Source organism: Trachypithecus francoisi, unplaced genomic scaffold, assembly GCF_009764315.1.
Source record: "Trachypithecus francoisi isolate TF-2019V2 unplaced genomic scaffold, Tfra_2.0 Lachesis_group0, whole genome shotgun sequence".
NCBI classification, from domain to species: domain Eukaryota; kingdom Metazoa; phylum Chordata; class Mammalia; order Primates; family Cercopithecidae; genus Trachypithecus; species Trachypithecus francoisi.
Genome location: NW_022681453.1, coordinates 84,092,559 through 84,110,499, shown reverse-complemented (window position 1 = coordinate 84,110,499; position 17,941 = coordinate 84,092,559).

The window sequence follows — 17,941 nt, the reverse complement described above, 5'->3', positions numbered from 1 at the left end:
ACTTCATCCAGGCTAAACATGACAGATGATGTTTCTATTCCCACCGGATTTGCTTTGCAATATCATTGCAAGAAATGTGGAAACAATCAAGATATCCTACATTTAAATATCAACTTGATTTGGGGCTAGGAGAAATATAAAAATGACTTGGAGCCAAAATATCCAAAAAGAGAAACTTGACAGCCCTCTTTGTGGTTACTCTTTAGAAGTTACTCTTTTTTTTTTTTTTTTTTTTTTTGAGACGGAGTCTGGGTCTGTCGCCCAGGCTGGAGTGCAGTGGCCAGATCTCAGCTCACTGCAAGCTCCGCCTCCCGGGTTTACGCCATTCTCTCGCCTCAGCCTCCCGAGTAGCTGGGACTACAGGCGCCCGCCATCTCGCCCGGCTAATTTTGTATTGTATTTTTTTAGTAGAGACGGGGTTTCACCGTGTTAGCCAGGATGGTCTCGATCTCCTGACCTCGTGATCCGCCCGTCTCGGCCTCCCAAAGTGCTGGGATTACAGGCTTGAGCCACCGCGCCCGGCCAGAAGTTACTCTTTATACACTCTCTCGGTGCATCTCTCAGCCATCAAAATAAACCCTGGGATGCATGCTTAAAAATGACAAAGAATCTACACAGGTCAAATGGAAACCAGACAGAGAGCAGAATGAAAACCAGGCTATGATGAAACTCTGTCTTTCTGTTCTCTTTTGGCTTTATTTTCATGGTCTCTTTATGAAGTGTATCAGTGGATTTGCTGCTGCCAGAGGTTTGTTGTATGGTAAATTTGGGGTATAGTAAGAGAGAGTAAAAGTGTTCAAGAACCAGGGGAGAATCTGCAAAAAATGTTGGACAGTGAAATGTAAACATTGGTGGTCAAAGTAGAAACTAGCCACACAGGTTGCTTTATAAAAATGGTTTCCAAACTTGGCAGAAAGCCCAATGTGAGAGAAGAAAAAAAGAAAAGCAGCGACAAATAAATCAGGACAAATAGAATTATTTAACTCTAAAAAATAAAAACCAAAGTAGGGATCACTGGGACAATCCCCAGGTCATATTATAAAGCCCACACAGCTCTGTTGTTTTCCAATGTGTGAGCTACTATTCCATTTCATTTCCCAAGTATAAAATCATTAGTATTGTGAACAGTGACATTTCACTTGAAAAAAAAAAAAAGCTTCATAGCACTGAGGGGTCTCTCAGAAGAGTAGAGGTATTTAAAAGAAAAGTTGGGGGCCGGGCGCAGTGGCTCAAGCCTGTAATCCCAGCACTTTGGGAGGCTGAGACGGGAGGATCACGAGGTCAGGAGATCGAGACCCTCCTGACTAACATGGTGAAACCCGGTCTCTACTAAAAAATACAAAAAAAAAAAACTAGCCGGGCGAGGTGGCGGGCGCCTGCAGTCCCAGCTACTCAGGAGGCTGAGGCAGGAGAATGGCGAACCCGGGAGGCGGAGCTTGTGGTGAGCTGAGATCTGGCCACTGCACTCCAGCCTGGGCGACAGAGCAAGACTCCTTCCCCCCCAAAAAAAAGAAAAAGAAAAGAAAAGTTGGTGCAGTAATTTTCTTTGGAAGAAAATGTTGCATCATTATCTGATGTTGTCTTTAATTTTCAGGCTATGCTTAGAACTTCTGTGGCAAAGGAAAAAATAAGGATGCATATTAAGGACACAGAACAGGCCGTGAAAGGGGGCTGCTTTCAATAATGAGAACTGAGCATGTAGAGGCCAGTCCCACCACTGTTATTTGCATAGGAAGTAACAATATTACGTTACATACTTTCTTTTTAACCTGTCTTCATAGGTATCAATGATGAGCTTCGGGTGGTAAAAGAAGCCCCTGAAATAGAATGGTAAATGCATGTCTAACTTTTGGGAGAAAGATGGTGCGCTGCCTTTTACCAGAATTCAAAGGGATCTATAATCACTACAAGTCTAAGAGCTATTAAAAAAGAAAATCTTTGAAGTTTTCTCTAGTTCTATGCTTCTGAATTTTATACTCTTTATGTCAAGATAAAGCTAATGAATAATTTCTAAAAATGATGATTAGAAATTATAAATAAGAGTGATACAAATAGGTCATAGTTTTTGAGTATTTACAATATGCCAGGCACTTTTCTTTATAAATCTTATCTTATTTAGTGCACAAAACAATCCTATAAAGTAGATATTTTTATTATTGGTTGCTTCAGGAAACCGACTCAGCGAAGACAGATGATTTTTCAATGAGCAAACAACTTGGAGGTGGCAGAATCTGTCATAAAAGCTGTATGGGCTAATTCCAAAGCCGGGGTTTTCATGACTGTACTTTACAACATTTTCATAATGACATGATTATGTAACCTTTTCCAAAAACAAGAGAAAAATAAATATTTTCTTTGAAGGTCCAAGGCCACACATGGGATACAGTATAAGAAAAGGGAAAAAAATGTATCTTGCCTGCCAGCATTTTAATCCGCGAGTATCAGGACTAAAACTAGTATGAAATTGCAAAAGAAAGAAGAAAGCACAGAACAGTGTGTTAGACAGACAGCCAAAGCCAACATAAGCGCCTCATGTGTCTTGGGTACAAGCTCGTTCACAGGTAATATCAATGTCTCAAGTTCCAAGCTTGGATCCCATCTTCCTTCTAAAGTGCAATGAAGCTACAAGTCATTCAGTCACTCAGATTTATTTTACTCTATGGACAACTCTACTACTGATGGTTGGGGGATTTCAAGGGGGAAAGAGGGATGATCTATTTAGGGCTGGCTTTATGGTGTGCAACTTGTGTAGTCACACAGGACCCCATGCCCAGAAGGGTCCTGCAATTGTTTTACTGCTCTGCTGTTGCCACTTTGAAAATTTTAACACATTTTGGAAAAGGGCCTCTACATATTCACTTTGCACTGTGCCCTGAAAATTAGGCAGCTGGTCTTGGTCTTGCTTTGAAGGTTACGTATCACATATTTTCTGTTTTAGTTGAATCATCAAGCTTTATTCACATTAAGAGCTGATCACAGAGATAGGGATGGGCTAGAGAATAAGATGGGTGACTCTTAGCTGTCTACAAAGTACCATCCACTATCTAACCATCCACACTACATACTTCATCCCATTTCATCCCTTTAATCCATTGTATGCTAAAGGTGGAAAAATGCCTTAATCTTCGTCAAACTGATACTTCCATTTTTATAGTTAATCGATTCAGTTCAGTGAGGCTGATTCAAGCAATGAAAAATAATTCAATTAAGCTGTTTCTCCTCTCGGTCCTGAAGACTGCTCATCTGTCATGCACAGAAACACAGTCTGATGAGAGTCTTCATGCCTGATAGGATATCTTCTGGAGGTGACTGAGGGCTACTAGTGGGTATCTGAACATGACAAAGCTGCTTAATCCACCTACTTGTGTTTCATGTCCTTATAGTGCTGAAATACAGCACTGTATGCCCAATTAAACATCTATTTCCTGATAGTTTTAATTTAAAGGGTATTGGAAACTTAATTCTGACTCAGTTTTTCTTAAGCTTTCCAATACAAGAAGCACTTCAACAAAGCAAAGATGTGTTCTTTCTTCTTACTTACCAACACTGCCTAACTAGCCATGGGACATTTACTCTCACAGGCATTTGGAATTTAACTTAAACTACAGATTAAAATATATTTATCCTATTTTTCTAGAAAATACACATCAAATTTTTAAAATGTATTTGTATTTTTATACTTATCCTCTGAAAATCTTTTTTTGACTTTTTTATTATATTTTAAGTTCTGAAAATCTTAAGCAATTTTAGAGAAATTCACAGAACTCTCTTAAAGAACCACTAATCAAACATCTTTCATGTGTAAAATCAGGATCAAGAGATGTACTTAAAAGTGCCTTCTAAGCTGTAAAAATTAATAAAACATTTATTACTCCCCTAGGAGGGTTAAAGGGTGGGTGCAATGATGAAACAAAGTTTGCTGTTAGTTGGATTTATAGCATGAGGCTCTTTCTAAGAGGAGTTGATATGAAGAAAGAGGGTTCTCAAGCATCTGGAGGATAACAGGAGGTCCCTGAATGCTGGAGCGAAATAGAGAGATACAATATCAAGGTGTGTGTCAAGGAAAGCAGACAGGAGCAGATGAGAAGTTTGTCATTTTTCCCTCTTCATGTGTTTTTTTCTGAGCCAGTTCAGACTAAAATCTTAAACTGGTCATAAGAAACCAGTTTGACATCTGTTAGAATAGCACAGTATACTCTTTGTTGCTCTGAATCAAACCTCTAAAATGAAGCAAAGTCAAAAGATCCGTTACTGCCTCAGAGGAGCCTTTTTCCACTAGACATGTCAGTGGCATACAGTAATAGATGCAATGTAAGCAGTACATAGCATGCACCTGAAACTTTATTATCTTATTTAATCTGAAAAGTGTGACTAAGTGTTACCCTCTGTGGCAGACACACCCAAAGGTGACCTTCACTGAATCATTGCTTTGCATAAGCCCCTCTTCCTGACCGCAAACGAAATCTTTGACTTGATTCTAACTAACAAAATACATCAAAAGTGATGGGTTATTACTACCTTCATTAGGCTACATCAAATGTCACTCCTGTGATGATATTATGTTACACAAAATTTAGTCTGCAGAATGGAACTAGAACTTCCCTTTGCTGACTTTTTGAGCAATGTTGAGGAAGTCCATGTGCAAGAACTTATGGGTGACCTTGAGGAACTGCAAGCTCTGAGGACAGTCAACAGCCAACAACCAGCAAATAACCAAGACCCTCAGTCATACAACTTTAAGGATATTAATTCTGCCAACTCCTTTGGTGAGCCTGGAGGCATATGTGTTCCGTCATGCCTCTGCATGAAAGTGTAGTCCAGCCAACACTTGATGGCTGCCTTGCATGACCCCATGCAGAGGACTTATTGTAGACTCCCAACTTCTAGAAACTGCTGGATGATTAATGAATGTTGTAAGCTACTAAGCTGTGATAATTTATTAGCCATCAATAAAATAATATATGATAGGATTTGGCTGTGTCCCAACCCAAGTCTCATCTTGAATTGTAACTCCCATAATTCCCACACATCATGAAAGGAACCTGGGAAGAGGTGATTAAATTATAGGGCCAGGTCTTTCCTGCATTGTTCTCATGATAGCCAATAAGTCACACAAGATCTGATGGTTTTAAAAATGGGAGTTTCCCTGCACAAGCTCTCTCTTTGCCTGTCACCATCCACATCAGATGTAACTTGCTCCTCCTTGCCTTCCACCATGATTGTGAGGCCTCCCCCGCCATGTGGAACTGTAAGTCCATTAAACCTCTTTCTTTTGTAAATTGCCTAGTCTCAGATATGTCTTTATCAGCAGCATGAAATAGACTAATACAATATACCATTCTGATTTGTAATGGGACTTAAATATCAGACAGGTTAAGCATCTTCAGCCATCTATAGCAGACATCAAACATGCATCTGTACAGTCTCCAACTCTGCATTTCTTCAATTTTCATCCACACAATTGGCTAATGAACTCTTGCTCCTTTTCCTGAAACTCCAATTTCTGAGTTTCCTACATTTATCTTGCTTTCTTTGTACAGCTTCTCAAACTTCAGTTGTTATTTATAAGACATTACTACCCTCCATCGCTACCCTCCATGATTGTCTTTGAACCCAGATCTAGAAATTAAGCTTGGGTGCTGATATATGTTCTTTGTTTTGGTTAAAATCTGGAACTATTCAGCTGTTGTTGTTGTTGTTGTTTTCCCCTTAAATAAACCACAAAATAAAAAATTAGAAAGGTTCTGAATTCAAGTTTGCTTTCAAGGTGCAAAAGTTGAACAGCACTATTTATGAAGTTTCTTTCCTCCTACCAATGAAGGAATTTAAAAAGCAGAAATGCCTTCACATTTTCTTATCCTTACTGACAGAAATGATGCATTTGACTGTTAATAGTCTTTCCATTTTTTGGAGGGAACAAAATGTACTGTAAACCATTATGGACAGAATTTTGGGGTTTCCTCCAAAATCTGTATGAGGAAGCCACAATCCCCTGGCTGTATTTGGAGACGGGGCCCCTAAGGAAGTAATTAAGGTTAAAAGAGGTCATAAGGGTGGGTCCCTGATTCAGGAAGATTAGTGTCCTTAGAACAAAAGACACCAGAGAGCATTCTCCCCACTCTACCTCACCTCTCTCTGTCTCTCTCTCATCACACAAAGAACAGGTCATGTCAGCACACTGCCAGAAGATGACCATCTACAAACCATGAAGAAAACCCTCATCCCAAACCAAACCCTTCTGGAATCTTGATCTTGGATTTTCCAGCCTCCAGAACTGTGAGAAAATAAATTGCTGTTGCTTTAATCTACCCAGTGTGTTGTATTTTGTTATGGTAGCCCTAACAGACTAGTGTATACATTTTTCATTTAAAAAAAAACTCTCAAAATTAGTGGACCAAAAATTATTTCTCCTTTAATATTAAGGTGCAAATATGCAACATATCATATCAAATTAGCTGAAAAACTTCCATAAAATACATTTCCCTCAGTACTGCCTTATTCAGATTCTGATTTAATTAATCTTGGGAGAGACTCTAGAATTTGTTTATAAGAAGCAGCAAGGTGTGCTGGGTGATTGATTCTGTTGCTGAAATGCTTGGACCACACATAGAGAGTACTGCTCTAAGTATTCTTATCTGTGTGTCCCTAATGAATTGAAATGATGGAGTAGGGAATGATTCTTAGTAAGTCAAATGCTATTTATTATTCAAGAATAAAGAAGATATTTAGGACCTAGAACTTTCAGAACGTATATAGGCATCTATGTTCAAATATAATAATTGAGATTCTTTTACAATTAAGCAATAAAAATGATGTTGTTTTAATTTTTCTACTTTATTTTCCATGTTCATTTTTGCTCCCAATTAAAATACACAGGGGAATATTCCTTTTCATACTTACTTTACAAAGTTAATATACATTTAGCATTATAAAGAATCCTGGGTCTGGGAAACTGAATAAGAAACAGATGTTGGGAAATTAGTGCAATCTAAAAGGCAGTCTACCTTCATTTCTATTATAAAGAGATCCACATCAGAATCCCTGTTGTGGCTATATTCTCCCAACAGAAGTTTCATTTAGGTTTTTTTTTTTTTTTTCAGCAATGAAACTCAAGTCAGGAAGTTTTCAAGCTGCTCATACTCCTACAAAGGCTATGGATTCTTTTAGGTAAATGTTGTATTGAAAATACCTGCCCCATTCAAAAGACTGCTGCAGGGTACCAAAGCAATAGAAAATCTTCAAGCCCTGCTGCCCATATCTTCCTCCTTCGGATGCCCAGCATGACACCCCACAGCAAATACATGAGCTACTTGCTAAAGAAGAAGTGCTCTTTTAAAAAAATTATTATTTGCTTAAATCCTGTAGTTTCTCAGAACATTCCCTATATATGCCCTTCAAATCTTCACTTTGTAGATTCTCAGCTGAGAGGACAACTCCAGAGATATGAGGAAAGCCATACTTTACAGTATTGAGCTGATCCTTCTTCTGAAAAAGATAACTGCCAAGTCAAGGTTATTATTTGTATGTATTAATTTTTCATTGAGCTTGAGAGCTGAAACTATTTTGATATCCTGATTTTCCCAAATAAATTGCTTGCCTAAATTGATTAATGAGGTAACGACTCAGGAGCCCAAGCAACCAAGCAAGGCAAAGGAATACAGCAGATATATCAAACACTAAAGACTTATTTTCCCTCAATTCAGAAAAAAAAAAAAAAAATGAGTTCTTTAAAAAAGTTTTAAAAATACAGGCTTAGACAAACTTGTGATTTGAAACCATATTCTCTTATCATTTTGTATATTTTTTCAATATCATCGCCAACATTTTTCTTCTACTTTTTATTTCTTGGACGTTTTTTCCTCTTTTTCTTATAACATTATGTTACTTTCCCCAGGTTGAAGACCTTTAAGATTTAAGCCCAGACCTGGCCTTGTTTCTTTTCCTTTTTCTCAATTTGAACACCTCTTTTATCCTCTGGTCAAATCTCCTGTACACAGCACAAGCTCCCCTACACATTTTATTACTGTTCTACTATTCTACATCATTACTCCAATGGTGATTTCACAGACCAGTTAACAAAAGACACCTTCCATAAAAATAATTTCCTCTCAAATATATATGATGGTTATTTTGTCCAAAATAATCATCATGCATCAGTTATATAGTGAAAATATAATTTTTCATCTGCCAATTTATAAATTTTAAGATATTACTTCTTACAGAATACTAACAATAAAACAAAATGGTGCCTAACAGTGAGACACAGATACACGAGTGTATGTTTCCGAATGCTGTGGTTAATGTTTCTACATAGCTATGTGTCTTCTGCCTGGACCTACATCTCCACATCATTTTGCCCAAAAACTTGTTTGACAAACCAGTATTTTCAGTAAATGTTAATTAGTCTTGGGGAGAAAAAAGGATATGCCATCAAATAAATATGAGAAACACTGTTGCAGTTAAACAAAGTTCATTAGATTTATATATTTTAAAATTTATCTTGAAATAGGTAAAGTATACAAAAAAGTAAAGTGTTTCAAAATTATATGTGCTATCCCTGTACAAGAACTATGATATTATTTTGTGTTTCTTTGCAATTTTTGGTATCTGTCCTAAGTGAACAAGCAGAACTGATTTGCTTTTTGACACCCCACAGCAAATACATGAGCTACTTGCTAAAGAAGAAGTGCTCTTTTAAAAAAATTATTTGCTTAAATATTATTAAAAAAATATTATTTGCTTAAAAATTATATTATTTGCAAGGCATCCTGGGTTATTGAACATGGGAGGAAAAGAATGCAGCATTCACCAAACATATTTGACAATAAAGTCCTCCCATTCTCCCACCTGCTGCACTCACTGTCTTCTCCTAGAACACGTTCCTACAACAATACTCTATAGCGCACAATTGAGAAAGTCTGTTCAAGCCTGTGCCTTCAGAGTGTGACGCCCCAAAGAAGACAGCCATAGGAACAGCAAAGCACATTGGACAGAGCTTTGGAATAAAAATAATTGGTTTTAAATTCATTTCTTAATTATGCAACTTACTTGCTGGATTACTTGAGTATTTCTTTAAATCTCTCAGTGATACAGTTTCCTCATCTATAAGATGGAGAAAACAATGATGTGCCTCTCTTTGAGTTGTGATTCTTAATAAGATAACCTGTATAAAAGTCCCTGTGCAGCTGGCCATGGTGGCTCTCCCTTGTAATCCCAGCACTTTGGAAGGCTGAGGCAGGTGGATCACAAGGTCAGGAGTTCGAGACCAGCCTCGCCAATATGGTGAAACCCCACCTCTACTATAAAATATAAAAACTAGCCAGGCACGGTGGCGGGCGCCTGTAGTCCCGGCTACTTTTATTAAGTATTTCTCTTTTTTTTTTGAGAAGGAGTCTTGCTTTGTCGCCCAGGCTGGAGTGCAGTGGCGCCATCTCAGCTCACTGCAAGCTCCACCTCCCAGGTTCATGCCATTCTCCTACCTCAGCCTCCCAAGTAGCTGGGACCACAGGCACTTGCCACCACTCCAGGCTAATTTTTTGTATTTTTTAGTAGAGATGGAGTTTCACCGTGTTAGACAGGATGGTCTCGATCTCCTGACCTCACGATCCTCCCGCCTTGGCTTCCCAAAGTGCTAGGATTACAGGAGTGAGCCACCACGCCTGGCCAAAGTATTTCTTAAGAATCACTAAAATCGAGGATCAATGTAAGAGATTCAACATCCAGATAATAAGATTTTCAGAAATAATAAACAGAGGAAATGGAGGAAAAGTAATGAAAAATATAATAATAAGAACATTTCCCAGAATTTAAAAAAGGAGATGTTACAGAATTGAAATGCCCATGAGAACAATACATAAGAAGAAACTCACACCAAGGAATATTATCATGAAGTTTCGAAACATGACAAATTAAGAAAAAACCTAAATTGTCAAAGGAAAATGGATCACTTAAACAGGTTATGAGATCAACCACAGCAATACAGTGTAAGGGAAGCAAATGATAGTTTCATACTTGTGAGTTTTCACAGGTGTACCCCTACTGCTCGAAGCTACTAGATACACCCATCTGAAAGATACAGCATGCTTCAAGCTAAAGTTAGAAAATTGAGGATCCACAAAAAGAAGGAAGTAAACAGAATCTACAGGATGGTGATGAAAGACAATTTTAGGAAAACATTTGATGATCAGAACAAAAGAACAGGGAGTCCAGATCAAAACAGGAAGACGGGGGGGGGGGGGCCGGAGCAAGATGGCCGAATAGGAACAGCTCCAGTCTCCAACTCCCAGCGCGAGTGACACAGAAGACCGGTGATTTCTGCATTTTCAACTGAGGTACTGGGTCATCTCTCTAGGGAGTGCCGGACAATCGGTGCTGGTCAGCTGCTGCAGCCTGACCAGCGTGAGCTGAAGCAGGGTGAGGCATCGCCTCACCTGGAAGCGCAAGGGGGAAGGAAATCCGTTTTCCTAGCCAGGGGAACTGAGACACATAACACCTGGAAAATCGGGTAACTCCCACCCCAATACTGCGCTTTAAGGAAACAGGCACACCAGGAGAATATGTCCCACACCTGGCCGGGAGGGTCCCACGCCCACGGAGCCTCCCTCACTGCTAACACAGCAGTCTGCAGAGATCTATCCGCAAGGTAGCAGCGAGGCTGGGGGAGGGGCGCCCGCCATTGCTGAGGCTTAAGTAGGTAAACAAAGCCGCTGGGAAGCTCGAACTGGGTGGAGCTCACAGCAGCTCAAGGAAACCTGCCTCCCAGAGCTGAGGTCCAATAGGGAAAGCAGCGGGGGCCGGTGCAGAGGCGAACGACTCTGTCTGACAGCTTTGGGGAGAGCCGTGGATCTCCCAACGCGGAGGTTGAGATCCGAGAACGGACAGACTGCCTGCTCAGGTGGGTCCCTGACCCCTGAGTAGCCTAGCTGGGAGACATCCCCCACTAGGGGCAGTCTGACACCCCACACCTCAGAGTGGAGTCATCCTGAGAGGAAACTTCCAAAGGAAGAATCAGACAGGTACACTCGCTGTTCAGCAATATTCTATCTTCGGCAACCTCTGCTGCTGATACCCAGGCAAACAGGGTCTGGATTGGACCTCAAGCAATCTCCAACAGACCAACAGACAGTCCTTCTGACTGTCAGACGGAAAACTATCAAACAGGAAGGACACCTACACCAAAACCCCATCAGTACGTCACCGTCATCAAAGACCAGAGACAGATAAAACCACAAGATGGGGAAAGAAGGGGCAGAAAAGCTGGAAATTCAAAAAATAAGAGCGCATCTCCCCCTGCAAAGGAGCGCAGCCCATCGCCAGCAACGGATCAAAGCTGGTCAGAGAATGACTTTGACGAGATGAGAGAAGAAGGCTTCAGCCCATCAAACTTCTCAGAGCTAAAGGAGGAATTACGTACCCAGCGCAAAGAAACTAAAAATCTTGAAAAAAGAGTGGAAGAATTGACAGCTAGACTAATTAATGCAGAGAAGATCATAAACGAAATGACAGAGATGAAAACCATGACACGAGAAATACGTGACAAATCCACAAGCTTCAGTAACCGACTCGATCAACTGGAAGAAAGAGTATCAGCGATTGAGGATCAAATGAATGAAATGAAGCGAGAAGAGAAACCAAAAGAAAAAAGAAGAAAAAGAAATGAACAAAGCCTGCAAGAAGTATGGGATTATGTAAAAAGATCAAATCTACGTCTGATTGGGGTGCCTGAAAGTGAGGGGGAAAATGGAACCAAGTTGGAAAACACTCTAAGGATATTATCCAGGAGAACTTCCCCAACCTAGTAGGGCAGGCCAACATTCAATTCAGGAAATACAGAGAACGCCACAAAGATACTCCTCCAGAAGAGCAACTCCAAGACACATAATTGCCAGATTCACCAAAGTTGAAATGAAGGAAAAAATCTTAAGGGCAGCCAGAGAGAAAGGTCAGGTTACCCACAAAGGAAGCCCATCAGACTAACAGCAGATCTCTCGGCAGAAACTCCAAGCCAGAAGAGAGTGGGGGCCAATATTCAATGTTCTTAAAGAAAAGAATTTTCAACCCAGAATTTCATATCCAGCCAAACTAAGTTTCATCAGTGAAGGAGAAATAAAATCCTTTACAGATAAGCAAATGCTTAGAGATTTTGTCACCACCAGGCCTGCCTTACAAGAGACTCTGAAGGAAGCCCTAAACATGGAAAGGAACAACCGGTACCAGCCATTGCAAAAACATGCCAAAATGTAAAGACCATTGAGGCCAGGAAGAAACTGCATCAACTAACGAGCAAAATAACCAGTTAATATCATAATGACAGGATCAAGTTCACACATAACAATATTAACCTTAAATGTCAATGGACTAAATGCTCCAATTAAAAGACACAGACTGGCAAACTGGATAAAGAGTCAAGACCCATCAGTCTGCTGTATTCAGGAGACCCATCTCACATGCAGAGACATACATAGGCTCAAAATAAAGGGATGGAGGAAGATCTACCAAGCAAATGGAGAACAAAAAAAAGCAGGGGTTGCAATCCTAGTCTCTGATAAAACAGACTTTAAACCATCAAAGATCAAAAGAGACAAAGAAGGCCATTACATCATGGTAAAGGGATCAATTCAACAGGAAGAGCTAACTCTCCTAAATATATATGCACCCAATACAGGAGCACCCAGATTCATAAAGCAAGTCCTTAGAGACCTACAAAGAGACTTAGACTCCCATACAATAATAATGGAAGATTCAACACTCCACTGTCAACATTAGACAGATCACGAGACAGAAAGTTAACAAGGATATCCAGGAATTGAACTCATCTCTGCACCAAGCGGACCTAATAGACATCTATAGAACTCTCCACCCCAAATCAACAGAATATACATTCTTCTCAGCACCACATTGCACTTATTCCAAAATTGACCGCATAATTGGAAGTAAAGCACTCCTCAGCAAATGTAAAAGAACAGAAATTATAACAAACTGTCTCTCAGACCACAGTGCAATCAACTAGAACTCAGGACTAAGAAACTCAATCAAAACCGCTCAACTACATGGAAACTGAACAACCTGCTCCTGAATGACTACTGGGTACATAACGAAATGAAAGCAGAAATCAAGATGTTCTTTGAAACCAATGAGAACAAAGATACAACATACCAGATCTCTGGGACACATTTAAGCAGTGTGTAGAGGGAAATTTATAGCACTAAATGCCCACAAGAGAAAGCAGGAAAGATCTAAAATTGACACTTAACATCACAATTAAAAGAACTAGAGAGGCAAGAGCAAACACATTCAAAAGCTAGCAGAAGGCAAGAAATAACTAAGATCAGAGCAGAACTGAAGGAGATAGAGTCACAAAAAACCCTCCAAAAAATCAATGAATCCAGGAGTTGGTTTTTTGAAAAGATCAACAAAATTGACAGACCGCTAGCAAGACTAATAAAGAAGAAAAGAGAGAGGAATCAAATAGACGCAATAAAAAATGATAAAGGGGATATCACCACCGACCCCACAGAAATACAAACAACCATCAGAGAATACTATAAATGCCTCTACGCAAATCAACTAGAAAATCTAGAAGAAATGGATAATTTCCTGGACACTTACACTCTCCCAAGACTGAACCAGGAAGAAGTTGAATCCCTGAATAGACCAATAACAGGCTCTGAAATTGAGGCAACAATTAATAGCCTACCCACCAAAAAAAGTCCAGGACCAGATGGATTCACAGCTGAATTCTACCAGAGGTACAAGGAGGAGCTGGTACCATTCCTTCTGAAACTATTCCAATCAATAGAAAAAGAGGGAATCCTCCCTAACTCATTTTATGAGGCCAACATCATCCTGATACCAAAGCCTGGCAGAGACACAACAAAAAAAGAGATTTTAGACCAATATCCCTGATGAACATCGATGCAAAAATTCTCAATAAAATACTGGCAAACCGGATTCAGCAGCACATCAAAAAGCTTATCCACCATGATCAAGTGGGCTTCATCCCTGGGATGCAAGGCTGGTTCAACATTCGCAAATCAATAAACGTAATCCAGCATATAAACAGAACCAAAGACAAGAACCACATGATTATTTCAATAGATGCAGAAAAGGCTTTTGACACAATTCAACAGCCCTTTATGCTAAAAACGCTCAATAAATTTGGTATTGATGGAACGTACCTCAAAATAATAAGAGCTATTTATGACAAACCCACAGCTAATATCATACTGAATGGGCAAAAACTGGAAAAATTCCCTTTGAAAACTGGCACAAGACAGGGATGCCCTCTCTCACCACTCCTATTCAACATAGTGTTGGAAGTTCTGGCTAGGGCAATCAGGCAAGAGAAAGAAATCAAGGGTATCCAGTTAGGAAAAGAAGAAGTCAAATTGTCCCTGTTTGCAGATAACATGATTGTATATTTAGAAAACCCCATCGTCTCAGCCCAAAATCTCCTTAAGCTGATAAGCAACTTCAGCAAAGTCTCAGGATACAAAATAATGTGCAAAAATCCCAAGCATTCTTATACACCAGTAACAGACAAGCAGAGAGCCAAATCAGGAATCAACTTCCATTCACAATTGCTTCAAAGAGAATAAAATACCTAGGAATCCAGCTTACAAGGGATGTAAAGGACCTCTTCAAGGAGAACTACAAACCACTGCTCAGTGAAATCAAAGAGGACACAAAAAATGGAAGAATATACCATGCTCATGGATAGGAAGAATCAATATCGTGAAAATGGCCATACTGCCCAAGGTTATTTATAGATTCAATGCCATCCCCATCAAGCTACCAATGACTTTCTTCACAGAATTGGAAAAAACTGCTTTAACGTTCATATGGAACCAAAAAAGAGCCCGCATTGCCAAGACAATCCTAAGTCAAAAGGACAAAGCTGGAGGCGTCACGCTACCTGACTTCAAACTATACTACAAGGCTACAGTAACCAAAACAGCATGGTACTGGTACCACAACAGAGATATAGACCAATGGAACAGAACAGAGTCCTCAGAAATAATACCACACATCTACAGCCATCTGATCTTTGACAAACCTGACAAGAACAAGAAATGGGAAAGGATTCCCTATTTAATAAATGGTGCTGGGAAAATTGGCTAGCCATAAGTAGAAAGCTGAAACTGGATCCTTTCCTTACTCCTTATACGAAAATTAATTCAGATGGATTAGAGACTTAAATGTTAGACCTAATACCATAAAAACCCTAGAAGAAAATCTAGGTAGTACCATTCAGGACATAGGCATGGGCAAGGACTTCATGTCTAAAACACCAAAAGCAACGGCAGCAAAAGCCAAAATTGACAATGGGATCTCATTAAACTAAAGAGCTTTTGCACAGCAAAAGAAACTACCATCAGAGTGAACAGGCAACCTACAGAATGGGAGAAAATTTTTGCAACCTACTCATCTGACAAAGGGCTAATATCCAGAATCTACAAAGAACTCAAACAAATATACAGAAAAAAAACAAACAACCCCATCAAAAAGTGGGCAAAGGATATGAACAGACATTTCTCAAAAGAAGACATCCATACAGCCAACAGACACATGAAAAAATGCTCGTCATCACTCGCCATCAGAGAAATGCAAATCAAAACCACAATGAGATACCATCTCACACCAGTTAGAATGGCAATCATTAAGAAGTCAGGAAACAATAGATGTTGGAGAGGATGTGGAGAAATAGGAACACTTTTACACTGTTGGTGGGATTGTAAACTAGTTCAACCATTATGGAAAACAGTATGGCGATTCCTCAAGGATCTAGAACTAGATGTACCATATGACCCAGCCATCCCACTACTGGTATATACCCAAAGGATTATAAATTACTCTACTACAAAGACACATGCACACGTGTGTTTATTGTGGCACTATTCACAATAGCAAAGACTTGGAATCAACCCAAATGTCCATCTGTGACAGACTGGATTAAGAAAATGTGGCACATATACACCATGGAATACTATGCAGCCATCAAAAAGGATGAGTTTGCGTCCTTTGTAGGGACATGGATGCAGCTGGAAACCATCATTCTTAGCAAACTATCACAAGAACAGAAAACCAAACACCGCATGTTCTCACTCATAGGTGGGAACTGAACAATGAGATCACTTGGACTCGGGAAGGGAACATCACACACTGGGGCCTATCAGGGGGAGGGGGGAGGAGGGAGGGATTGCATTGGGGAGTTATACATGATATAAACGTTATGCACATGTACCCTAGAACTTAAAGTATAATAAATAAATAAATAAATAAATAAATAAATAAAATAAAATAAAATAAAAAAAAATAAACAGGAAGACAAAAGTCTGCGGGAGAAATGGCATTAACGGAGAATAAATGAAACTGATAGAAATTTGATATATTAGACCAGAAAGGACAATTTAACAGTCCTTTTCAGTAATTTGGGATAAATTAGTAAAAAGAAAAAGAAATAATGAAAAGGAGTGAATTATTGTCCCCATGAAAAAGAAGATATACAATGTTATATGGCAATAGGATATTCATGTATAAGAAATGAACAATATTGTTACACTCATAATTTAAAAACTTTTAATGTTAATTTAATTAAAATCATGATGCACTGTTTTAAAAGTATTGTGTTAGCAGGGGTGCCTCAGGAAAGTGATATAGGAAAGTTATAATATCAGTGTCAATTTTAAGAAGTGAAAACATAATATCAATGTTTGAAAAAGCAAAGGTGAACATATGTAACATGTCACACGCATGTTACACATGTCACACCTATATGTGCTATATGTCATGCAAATGTTACATATATGTCACATATATGACATCTTTGTCACACATGTTACATATGTGTTGTATATGTTATATATGCTACATATATGTGTTATATATGTTACATATATAAAACAAAAAATATGATTTAAAGTGATAGCCTCAGAAAAGCAGAAATTAGGACTAGGAAAGAATAGGGTAAGGAACCAGTTTTTCTTTATGCAACTAATAGCACTATTGGACATTGTTTAAACTGTGGAGATTTGAATATGTTTACATATATGTATTATATCTAAAATATATATTATACATAATGTATTTAGGTTGGTGCAAAAATAATTTCGGTTTTTGCCATTGAAAGGAATGACCAAAGCTGCAATTACTTTTGCACCAACCTACTATTATTTTGATAAAATTAAAAAATAAATTTGAAAACAAGATAATAATGTCAGGCAAAACATTTAAAATAGATGTGCCCAACTGAGGTTTGGTCTAAAAAAAAAAAAAAAAAAAAAGATCTGTGCCAAACATTTGTCTGTGGGAAATTATTAAACCCAGGGTATATTTTTAATGCTATTCATAACATTTATGGGATACTTTCCCTTTCATCCACCAGAGTCTGATCAAGGAATATAGATTAATTTAACTCAAACAAAAGAACATTTTTATACATTGCAGAATCAATAAAATGAGTAATATCTTGTCTTTTACATTATCTACATGAGTGCTTCTTAAATTTAATATGCATATAAATCAGCTGAGAAACTTGTTAAGATGCAGATTCTGATTCCGGAGGTCTAAGAGCCTGAGGTTCTGCATTACAAACAAATTCTCTGGTGTATTAATTGTGATGGTCTAAAGACAATCCTTTTAGGACCAGTGCAGCTCCACACCATTTTTCCACTCCATTATTGAAAATTGAAAGTTAAATATAACGACTCCCTTCCAAAAGGTCTCTTCCAAAAGGTTCCAAATGTATTTTGGAAATTTTAGGTTAAACATCATAAACTGCAAGACTTAGGGTCTTCAAATGCTAAAGCAGATTATCTCCAAGAGGGGGGTGAAACGCAATTCAGTTTCTCAATTGTCTTGGTCATTAACCCATTTTCTTTTTTTTATTTTTGGAAAACAATAATGTATTAGAATTTGACATTACGTATATGCCTGGCAAAAC